This window comes from Lagopus muta, chromosome 3, assembly GCF_023343835.1.
Source record: "Lagopus muta isolate bLagMut1 chromosome 3, bLagMut1 primary, whole genome shotgun sequence".
NCBI lineage: Eukaryota > Metazoa > Chordata > Aves > Galliformes > Phasianidae > Lagopus > Lagopus muta.
The window spans coordinates 78,072,548-78,084,953 of record NC_064435.1 but is presented as its reverse complement, the minus strand read 5'-3'; the positions used below and the strand labels follow the sequence as shown (position 1 = coordinate 78,084,953).

The window sequence follows — 12,406 nt, the reverse complement described above, 5'->3', positions numbered from 1 at the left end:
TTAACCACTGTACCATCTTGCACTTCTGTATTGTTAGCGTGGCCCACCCATTAGGGAGGTTTTTTTGCCTCGTGTTACTCCCCTCACCTGCAACATTTCAGATTCTAGCTCCGATAAATTCATTTCATTTCTCATTCTCTGTTCGTAGCAATAATGTGCCGTCAAATTACAAGGGACATTTCCAACTTGTAACATCTATTGCCATGGATTGTCTTTTAGAAGAATACAACATTTCACATTGAAACCTTTATTTTTCTGAGCATCCACCCGTTCCTCTTATAGAGCTTCTTTAACACACTTCCATTTTTAAACAGCATAACAATACTTTATGTCTCCCCCCTTTTCATCAGCAGTGCAACTCCCGCGTCCTCCCCCATTCCCACCACCTCGTTCGTGACAAGAGAAAAAAAACCGCTTGTTTCAGCACTGCGATAGCAGTTACTATTGCTTTATTATTGCTGCTCGCTGTTGCCTCGGAGCGTCTTCTTGCACGTGGCAGCTCGCCCCGCTTGTCGCGCCTCCTCACCTCCTCTGGTAGCGTGCTCAGAGCTCCCTGCTCTCGAAGCCCGCTCGGAGATCCCGGCACCGCCCGCCCGCCATCGGAGCCCAGTAGGCGACTCCAGCCCCGGCTCCTTCCTCCCGCCACCGGAGCGCAACTAGCAGCTCCAGCCCCGGTTCGGCCCGGTCGCCATCGGAGCCCAGTAGGCGACTCCAGCCCCGGCTCCTTCCTCCCGCCACCGGAGCGCAACTAGCAGCTCCAGCCCCGGTTCGGCCCGCCCGCCATCGGGGCCTGCGACTTCGGCTGCCATCCGCCGGAGCCCGCGCGCAGCGGCAGCAGCACAGTCCCGTGCCCCGCCCCGCCCAACCCACCTCGACCCGGTCCCAGCCTCGCCGCACCCCCGCGCCGGCCCCGCTACGCCGTGCCTCGGATCCGCCTTGCCTCGGATCCGCCGCGCCCCGGCCCCGCCGCACCTCGGCTCTGGAGACCGCTTGCTACCGCTGCCGCTGTCGCTGCTACCGCCGGCGTCTTTCCTTCACAGCACCCCAGTGCTCTTCACAACGCTGTGGAGAACGTCTCACTCACTTTCCCGCGCGCGCACCTTTTATAGCTGTCCCTTCAGCCCGCCAGCCAATAGGAGCGCTGGGCGCCGCTGTCGCTTCCCGCGCTTTTCTTCCCGCCGTTCTCTCTCCAACCCCCTCGATGTTCCCGCCCTTTCTTCCTCACGGAGGCCGGGCCGGGGTCATCTGGAGGTCACGGCCGGGGTCACCTGTCGGTCACGGCCCCGCTCACAGGTGTTGCCATCCATCCCCTCAGGGCAGAGCCGCGGCTCAGGTGATCTCAGCTCACAGCCCCAGAGCCTGGCAGAGCTGGCTGTGGGGAACTCCGTGCTTTCATTTCAGGGGTTCTTTGAACAGTGATACACAGATGAGGTATTCCTTCCTGAGTTATAGATGCCCACAAACATAATTTTAAAATGTATTCATATCTTTTCAGGAATTCTTCCCAGTGACACCTCCTGTCTCTGCCCCTACTGCAAAAATCCCTCCAAAATGCCATTGCTAAGGGAAAAGAAATGCCATTACTAAGGGAAAAGGGTGAAACAAGCTGGCAGCTAGTGTATGAAGAGTATCATTTATTTGTCAACTCAGGATGCTCCTGTTTTGTGGAGCTGCTTGTATTTTATAACTCACTCACACACCGTGGTTGGAAACGCTCACCTCATGGCTTTGCGCTGCAGTGTTTGCCCAATTCCTTTCCTTCTGTGCTCAGCTACGTTCTTGCTCATTGCAGCAATGGCACAAACTAGGACTATGGAAGAGACAAATCGGTGGATACAGAATAACTGCTGCTCCCACCTAAGCCAAAACAGAATGTAGCAGCAGCAGCAATGACTCAGCCGTGAGTAAGAGGCTCCCTCCAGGGAATCTTTTCCTGGCATGTAAGCCAGGCAAATGGAGTACCCTGAAGGAGAAAGGCACCCAGGACCTGAGGGAACTGGCTGTGGTACAGATGGTGTACAGCACCAGTGTCCAGCCTGCTGGTTTGCTTTGGCTGCACTGAGTGAAGACAAATAGTCCTGGGCCACCTATATTTGCTCCAAAAGCAATGCCTCCTATTTATTTTCGTGGAAACAGGTAAAATGAGCACAGTCACTCTGATAGAGCAAATCCTCAGCTGCAAAGCAACTGTTCTCCAATATAGCCATCAATCACCATTAGCTATGCATTTTTGCCTGCAATAAGCATGAGACTGCATGCTGTGCTCTCCAAAATCTGTGCCAGCACAGGTGACCCACAGTCACAGACATCACTGCTGAAGTACACTGCACACTGCCCCTCTGTGCTCACACCCACAAGCATTCAGCAAACACCAAGTGGGTGCCATTTTCTCCACACAGAGGAATTCAGCGACACACCTTGGCTTCATACTGACTTCCTGGATGTCAGGTGCCATTTTGTCAGAGTGCTTTTCTGCTGCCATCTGTCACATGGCAACAACACGTCGTATATGCACTACTCAGACAGACTATTACTGGTGCCATTAAATCCATTTGATCAGTGTGAACAGGGTGTGTTTTTCCTCATCTACTTAATTTCATATCCAATTGAAAACATTCACAGACAAAATTCTGCATAGCTTGAGACAAGAGTGTATATACATAACAGCCAAACATTACTTTGTGTTTGTGAAATAAGTTGTAAAGGAAGGCTTGCAACAGACAGCATTTGACTAGAGCAACATCACTGTGTATAAAGAAATAGGGAAGAGGTTCACTTTTTCTCTTCCCTGTTTACTGCCGTCGAGATCATTTCCAGAGGTCAGCCTTGCAAAGTAAAAAGCTGAGTGGAGAAGGCATTCAGTACTCAGCCCTTTCTCAGTTCTGTGTCACAAGGGCCCCACATCAATTAATAACAGAGCCACATTTCACTTAGTCTTCCTTTTGGGTCACAGCTTTTTCCCTGACAGGGACACCTGCTCAGCAATTAGCATGAGCTGCAGCACAAACTGTCTGGGAGCTGCACTGCACACTGTGTTTATGTACAGGCCTCTCTCTAGCACCAAAGGTTGCTTGATGGCTTGATCTTTCTGAATAAGGGCCAAGCTGTAGTGAAGGCTGCAAGCATCTTCAGGTCAATGGCAGCTAACCAAACTTGCAAATCTCCGGATTTGACGCCTACAAAACTGTAAACAAGTTCTGTTAAACAATGTTGTCCACCTTAAGATAAAGGATGTTGCCCACTTCTAAAGCTTAGCACATGGCAATTCTTACATTATTTTCAAAACAATACTGTGTGAATACATCAGCATCCTTTATGCTCAGTGAGCATCACCCTCCTGTCATCTTGCCTGCAAACTGCAACATTGAGCAGGTTTTCACTGACAATATTGATTCTCCCAAGAGGATACAAAAATCACAGAATCATCAATTGTCCATGCTATGGACAATTATACTATGTGAAGTCCACATAATTGAATACTTTTTTTTAATTTAAAAAAAAAAAAAAAAATGGTTACAGCAAATATGCTGACCCTCACTGCTCAAGGGCGACTACAAACCAAAGTAAAATGTGGGGCCAGCAAAATCACAGTACTCTGCCATCTTACTTTGATAAAAAGTACCAGAATCCACTGGAGTAGCATGAAATTCACAAGCCTTTTGTCGACTGGAACACTACGCGCTGGCTGGCACATCTTGGGAAAGATACTAAAATGTAATTCTTTTTTGCCTACTTCCAAGATACAAAGTGACAGCCAGCTAGATGAATAGGAGAATGTCTGTAAACAGCCAGAACTAACAGACCCAGGTCAGCGCAGCTGGGCTTGGGTTAGGCACTGAGATGAAGTGCAGGTGATGTTTATGCATGCTTTTAGTATTCAAATTCATTGCCATTCCTAGTTTGGGGCAAGCACGCCAAAGTGCGTATCCAGAGGAACTATTCAAGAACAGTATGCATGAAAAGTTCACTTTGATAGCTTAGAACAGTTCCTTACATTTAAAAGAAAAACACCTACTTGAGCTCAGGTAGAAGAGTTTTACAGAAAAGGCACAGGAACAGACTGCACTCACCCCTTTTCATCTACAGTTTGATACTGAGGAACAGCAATGATTTCTCCTTCTTGTGTCACCCTATCATTCTTACTATTTGTTTCTTGCTCTTCTCTAGAGACCTGAACTCCGGAAAAGTAGAGACATAGAACCAATAGAACATAGCTCTTATTCTGGAGGATGATTATCTACGCTAATTACACCATAAGAACTGCTACTGGGAAGACAAATGCATACATTGCCAGGGGAATCATTGAGTTGGAAGGGACTTTTAAAGCTCCCCTGCAATGAGCAGGGATACCTACAGCTAGATTAGGTTGCTCAGATCCCAGTCCAGCCTGACCTTGAAAGTCCCCAGGAATGGGGCGCATCCGCCCCCTCTCTGGATAACCTGTTCCACTGCCTCACCACCCTTATTTTAAAACACCTTTTTCTTATATCCCATCTACGTCTCCGCCCTGTTAGTTTGAAACTATTTCCCCTTCTCCTATCACAGCAGACCCTGATAAAGAGTCTGTTCCCTTATTTCTCATTGTCCCACTTTAGATACTGAAAGGCTGCTATCAGGTCACCTCAGAGCTTTCTCTTCTCCAGGCTTAACAGCCCTAGCTCTCTCAGCCTGTCCCTTGTACTAGAGGTGTGCAGCATCTGATGCAGGGACTATCATTCAGATGTGAATGACCTAAATCATTTAGCACAAGTTCTCATATCATCTATATACCTTCACAAGTTCTCTTTTTCTAGCTTCCCATCCACCTTTACATGTCAACAGAGCATTCTACAAAACACTCTTCAAATATTCACACAGGCACTTATCCAGTCAGAGCCGTGAGATGTTCTTTCTTCTTCTAGAGGTGTCCTTGGTTCTCATGCTGTTCATCTTGCTCCACAGCTTCTGCTCTGAACAGTTTTTCTTGTATTCCCACAAGTCCTGTCTTGTTCCCCAAGCTGAATGTTAACAGAACTCTACTAATTGAACACTTGTATCTAAGTGAGAGCAAACAACCATTTCATACCCAGTAATTGTTTTAAAGAGCTTAATCATAGGCCACCCTTAAGGCAGTATGCACTGCATTCCTAAGTGAAACACATGCTTTCTGCATTGCTGACATAGGTGTTCAAGTGTTATGCAGGAAATAAAACAACAACCATGCTGTGACAGTAAGAATAAGAGTCAGAATCACTGCTCCATTTCTCTTCACTTTCGTATAAGCCATTTTATTTGCTTCTTTTATCTATCACTTGCTGCTTTTAATCCCACATATTGGAGTGAGTACCCATGATCATTTATCCTGATTTGTGTGTTCCGAATATCATCCTAGCTTCCACTAACCTTCTATTTTAGACTACATTGTAGAAAATACACTTGGGGAAGAGAACCACAGGCTGATCTGCAGCTTGATGCATGGAATTTATTTTTTTTTTTTCCTCTAATGAATCATATGCTACACTGTAAGAATTTGAAATGGAAGAGAAACTTAGAATAGAGTTTCCTACAAATTACTTAGAAAAAGGGGAAAGGTTAGGGAAATGAAAAGAGGTTCTTAGGTATAGGAGTAAAGATATGATCATCTGAAGAGAAGCTTTTGAACAAAGGAGTATCACGGGTGGAATTTCAGCTGCAACAAGTCACTACAAAGCAGAGAGCATTACTGTGTTGATGAGAATAAAGATGCAATGATGTGAAGTGAAACTGTCTGCGTCACAGATCTATGCAACCAATATTATGGTTTTGTTCAAAAACACAGTTTTATGCACTTGATCATTTTTCCTGACTTTGGAAAAAAGGAATACTAGCTTGAATTAATAAGATGTAACTGAAGAGGGAAACTCTTGGGGAAAGTATTTACCCTAAGGAAAGAGCACACACAGAAATACTCAGATTCCATATATATTTATCATGTTATCTTCAAGAGCATCCCCGAGAGCATAGTTTTTGAACCACACTAATGTTTATTAGAGTTTTCTTATGCATATCCATCACGTCACATCTACCTTGAAGAAAAACTCTTGAACAGGAAGTAACGAAGAAAGCCCTGTTTACCAAGGACAGCTATTGCTGATTTTCACTGCCATTAAGGCATAAGGTAAGAGAATGGCAGATCTGAGCAGAAACATGAATTCTACTGAAAAACCATCTGCAGGTAAAGGGACACCAAGCCCTCTTTAGAAGGTCTTGCTTTCATCCTCCTTAGTCTTCATTTTTCTGTCCTTAATTACGAGAACTCAATCCTCACCAACTGCAGTCTCAAGAAGCAAGAAGGCCTCGATTAGAAATGTCCAGCAATACTTGGCTGGGACCCCTTGCAAGGATCCAGGTAAGGATCTGAGGCTTAACACTCAAACATAGTGCTTAGGAACTGCATTTTCCCTGGGAAACAGCCTGCAGCTCCTGCATGTTTAATTTCTTCTCTTCTGAAGCTAGTCACACTAACTTCCATCCACATGGTAGCAAATTCTGGTTTCAGATCTCTCCAGTAATTATTTGTCCTGCCCCAAGCCTCAGAAAGCGTGCCACATTTTGAAGTACCATTTAGAAAAGACAGAATCCATAAGGCCATTAGGTCTAGGGAAAGGGCCATGATAATACATGCCATAGAGAGATAGAAATGCACTGCTTTATCTAATGCCAAGTAGCTTGAAAATTCACATATGCTACTAGCTTTTATAAGAAAAAAAAGAAGAGAAAAATGGCAATAGCCCATTATTTAATTCTCTCTGCAGCACTCCCCTCTCTCCTGCAGGAATCTCTATCTAGCAAAAGCACATCTTCACAGTGGCAACCTCTTCAGCATTTCTTTCTGAAAAATCTCAGTTCTGATGTTTGATTGCCACAGCCTATCACCAGATCATATGTCCGTTCAGAAAAGCAATGTAGGTCTGTGCTTCTGTTTCTCTTGCGTAGGCATAATCACATAGGATGAGGTTTATGGGTTACAAGAGCATTTTCAGTTTTTCTGTTAAAAAAATCAGATGGAAAAGTTCTAAATTCTTCTCACATGAAACTGAATAAGAATTGCAAGCATTAAAGGCGTTTTCTTCTTGAAAAAGTGGTCTTACAGAAAGAAATGAAGTGGGACAATAACTGCAGAATAGAGAAATGCCAGTTCTACTCAGTCTGCCTCCATAGGAGAGATTCAGTTCAAATGGGTTTCAAAACAACGAAAAATGAATGAACATTAAAGAGCAATTCAGTTTCTACATCTAATCTGAAGATACAGAACTCTTCACATGCCAATTTGAATGCAATTTACTGCTATTATTCAAGCATAATTCAATTGTCTTAAGAACGAAGATCACAATTTCCTTCGGCAACGAATAAAGATAACAAGAGCTGTTTAACTTGGAATGCTAAAACTATGTCTAAAGCCATTATCTGCCAAGGAGAAGCATCTCAGAAAGTAGCTAGCAAGAGTAGAATTTCTTAGCAAAAGCTTTGTTTACCCACCTCTTACCAAAGTCAAGTTATTTCAACTGGAAAGTGTCTGAGCCAGTGCATACATGCATCCAAAAAAGAATGCCACTAACTTACCCAGTGAGCATGAAGGCCTCAAATTTTCTCTGTACTGTACAAGACTGAGCAGGATGGACTGAGACACAGCATTCAGATTTGCAGGCTGAATAATGAAGTGTTTGGGCCCTCCACCTTTCCATGGTATTTCACCATTCAAAAGCAGTAAAGATCTCTGCGATCACAGATCACCATAAGCAGCTTCATTCAGAGTATGAACATCAACCACTCCCTCATCACTTTCATGTAACACCTATGACATCTTGAAAGACACTTCCCTGAGACTTTTACTCCTGTGAAAGCTGAAGTACTCACTTCTCCTCCCCGTAAGTTACTTCTGATCACAAAGCACGACACAGCAAAGTGACTCAGAGCCATTTCTGTGGTCAGACAATACAGAATCTAGACCAAATGTCCTAGGCAGCACTGGAGTTTGCTTAGTTGAACAGAGGCTCGGGATCTTGTACATCATATGCAGTGAAACTGTCATTTCTGTATCTCACTGGGGTCCTCTGGTAAGGCTGAGTTGCAAGAGGAAGCATCTTGAGTGGCAGGAAAAAGAACCGGAATAAAGATCATATACATGAACAGTCAATTCTATCTCCTCTTCAAGGTCCATCACCTTTCTTAGCATGCTTTTTATCTCCTTTATACGTGAGCAACTTTAGAATTGAAGTATTGACACATTTGATACACTGTTGAAATCCAAAAAGAAAGCTTAATTAGCTCTCTGAGTTGGGGAAACAGAAAGAAGCCTGAAGATGTCATACTCTGTGGGTGAAGATGAAGCAGTCGCTGCTCTTAGAGAAGGTAACTGAACCACAGGCTTTTGAAGTACCTCCACACCTGTAGTGGCAGAAGTACATGAAGCATTAAGCCACCCACAAGAAGTTATCATATGTTCACAGCCACAAAGATATAGGACTATATAAGACTAAAGAAAAATTATTCTACTTGCAGATCCAGAACAGATCTGGAAGGAAGGAGCTAACACAGCAACTGAAGAGATAATGTAGCAGGCAGACCACATAATTTCTGGGATTATTTCTAACTCCTGTGTCTCTGTGTAGTTTAAGTCTCACAGGAAAGAAATCTGCTTTTGTACAAAGATATAATACACTGAGATGGAAGGAACCCACAAGGATCATCAAGTCTAGCTCCTAGCTCCATACAGCAGCACCACAATCCAAGTGTGTGTGAGAGAGCACTGCCCAGATGCTCCTTGAACTCCAGCACTTGAGGCCCTGCCCACTGCCCTGGGCAGCCTGTTCTGTGCTCACCACCCTCTCATTGCATGCACCTGAGCTCCTCTGGGGTTGGCCCTGCATTCCCACCAGGTGCTCAATCACTGGTTCAAGCCATGACTTAGCACTTCCACCACACCATAGAAGAAGGTATAGTTAGATTGCCTTTGGTAAGGTTTATTTCAGATACTTTTGGGTATTCTGTTACCATTCTTCAAGGAACGTTCTCCTGACTTTCAGACTGTTTCTGCTTAATCTCCATACGTACAAAAATAAGCGGCTTCAAATGAGTTGGACAATACTGTGTCCACGGTTCCTCTTAGCATCCTCCTAGACCACTGTTAGAAAAACCTTCAAAACCGTAGAAAGTAAATTCATAGATAAAAGCCATTAAAGTCTAAGTGTTTCTCCCAGGCACAGAGTTTTGCAGGACCTTCTGAAACAAGTTGTGGTGCAGAAAACGGCTTTTCCATCACACTGAGTTGCTGATCTCAATTTCAACAGTGTTTTCCTTCTGCAGATATTCTGGAGCTGGCTTTGGTCCCACTAAACCTCTGTTTTGCTGATCTGTGAGTTTCTTCTTCATTTCTGACTGCTCCATTGCTTCTCATGGCTGTGTCCATACTTGGTGCACTGGATGCACAAGATGTAATCCCTGGAAGAAACAGCTTAAGCCCAAACCTTTGCAGACTTTCTGATAGTCAAAGAGACTGAGATCGATCAGAATGAGCACTTGTCTGGGAAAATGGGAAGATGGATGACAACAGTCATGCTGACTCTCATAATGTGATATCTGGCTTATTTCTTCTGGACACCACACATTACTGAGAATTTCTGTAGCTCTCCTCAAATCCAATTTTTTCATCTGTCCTCTATCTGCAGAACAGAGAGAACTTAAAAGTGTTCATTCAGCCCCTTTTGCTTCCTAGTTGATTACAGAGTACAGGTCAGCAGGTCTATCACTGTCCCTTCCTTCCAGGACTGGAGTCTGTCTCCAGCATCCCTGCTATCCTGAAATCCTCAGCTTATGAAAAAATTCAAGCTTCTAAACTGTAACAAGGAATATTGTTCTGTGCTATAAAATATCAACATTATTTGACTGTGCAAACATATGTGCATTCTGTGAGAGGAGAGGAGAGGAGAGGAGAGGAGAGGAGAGGAGAGGAGAGGAGTAAGGAAATTGTACTTTCAACAGTATTTCCTCTCAGGTTTACTTTCTGCAACTGGAAGATTAATTTTCAGGATGTGGCAGATACAAACAACACAATATTTTCTTTATATATATATATTTTTTTGTTTTTATATTAAAAAACAACAACAAAAAAAGCCATGGTTCTCCCTTTCCCTAACTCAATATTTGAAAGTAATATACACATCTTGACCTTTATCAACAAATAATTCATATTTGATGTTATTCTACCCTTATGAAATTCACACTTCTGATAATCAAAACTGTATCTTTGAAACAGAACCCCAACACCAACCTTGCAGATCACAGGGAGAACACTCAACATGTTTAAGGTGGTGTCAAAGGTACCTGATACATTAATAGTTTCCCTTTTCATGACTACTTACTAGTTTCTGTGTTTGCATTTGTCAATCAAAATTACAGACAGAATCCAGGAAACAAAAATTCTGAGGTAACAAGCACAGAAAATAATGTTATAACATCCCCTTCTTCCCTTCCTTTTTGACTCAGCACAAGGCTCCCTGGGATGGAGAAATCTGGGTAAAGATTCCCTTGGTGAAGACTATTTTGTAATAAAAGACAAGCCATTCTACACAGTATAATGACAGACGGTACATGCACTTATAGGGAGGTATTCATGAATATAAAAGATCTTCATTGTACAGATTTACACTGTAGAATTAATTATTCTAAGACCAGAGACAAACAAGCTGTTTGTATATCTTTACTTCAAGTAAATTTCTAAAGCCACTGGGGCCCTTGGCAGCCTGACCTGGTGGGTGGCAGCCCTGCCCATGGCAGGGGTTGGAACTGCTGGGCTTTAAGGTCCCTTCCAGCCCAAGCCATCCTATGATTCTATGACATATAGTATATACGTTGTACCTGCCAATTGTGTTAAATGAACTTCTTTTAGGTGATTCTCAAGTGCTGCATTAGAAAACATGGTCCATACAAGGATCAGTTCCTTTTTTTTATCTAAAGAACTCTGGGCATTTGTCTAAAGGAACTAAAACACTGAGCATAAGATAGCAATGTTCGTGTGACAAAAAACAGTTTTTTCTGTTCAGGACAAAGAATACCACCTTGATGTGAAAAACCTCAAATTTAGGAACTCAGCACAATATTTTAGTTTGCAGAAACAAAAATCCTATCAGGAAAATCATACACTATGCAAAAGAGAGCAAAAACAAGCGATCTGTTTCATTCACACACACACAAAAATGCAAACTATTGCACGGAGCAAATCAGTCTGCAAAATCCAGATCCAGGTCGTTCTTTTTATCAACAGGCAAAGAAGCTAAATGTAGTAAATAAATTATTTACCACAATTAGTCCACTTGCTAAAGCCCTTTAATTTACTTGTATTGATTACTCCTCTGGGACTATAGGCATGACTAGGGGAGAAAAAATGTGCATCAAGTAGAGCTGCTGTGATTTGCAGGCTACTGTTTTTGCCTGTTTTGTTTTTAAATAAATTCTTCTTTGCTGTTAGTAATGTGACATAGAACATGACAAGTACTACTTCTTGAAAAAAAAAGTATGGAAGAAATTAAGTACAATGAATCCTAACCCACAACTGTTCTGTTTTATACAGTATTTCAACATCCTGACTGACAATGCTTTTTCTTGCTATTTGCCACTATTTGCCAAGTTTACACTGTGTTTTTTGAGTTGTCTTTTTTTCTTCCAGTAAGTACTCCTCATTTTTGTAATGAAATTGTTTTTATTCGTACATTTCCCTAATTTTACTGAAAATACTTACAGACTCCACATGTCAGTAAATGCGTCTTAATAAAGCAGATTTTACCAACTCAGTATGAGAAAAATTTTATGTACTATTGAAACTGCAAACAAGATCTCTGATGTTTTGTTATTGCCAGTGAATCAAAAGGAAGGTGTTTTTTTTTCAAATGACCTAATAGACATCTACCAATTATAATTTATAAAATGAGGCATAAAATATGTGAGATACCAGAACACAGAAGGGTGAAATGGAAGTGGAGGGAACAGCACGACAGGGTAGGGAAGGTCATAAACGCAGAAGAGGATGTAATCGAGTCATTTGTATTTGGAACTTTCTCCTAAAATTACGTTTCAGTGAGCAGCTGCTGCCACTTCTGTCTAAAGGCTCTATTTAAAAGCTCATTGACTGTGTCAAGTGTTTACCTGAGTTTCCCCAGGAACCTGAAGAATCACAGGAAACACCAAAAATAAACACATCAGTAGGAAGTCATCCGCCAAAAAGCATTTTGTGCTTTTAAAATGTCTCTTCTCCACGGGGCCACTCCCAACCATTTTGTTCACTGATCTTTTTTTCTCTTGTTTGATGCCATTATGGGGATATTTTGGAAAGCGCATAAGCAGCACAATTTATGATCATAGAATCATCAAGGTTGGAAAGGACCTCTAAGAT

General features: G+C 42.7%; 1 long non-coding RNA gene across 7 annotated transcripts in view; it reads right to left on the bottom strand.

Moving 5' to 3' along the window:
* Positions 1-12,406, bottom strand: part of LOC125690330 (uncharacterized) — a 66,445-nt gene that overhangs the window by 9,642 nt on the left and 44,397 nt on the right. The window lies entirely within an intron of this gene.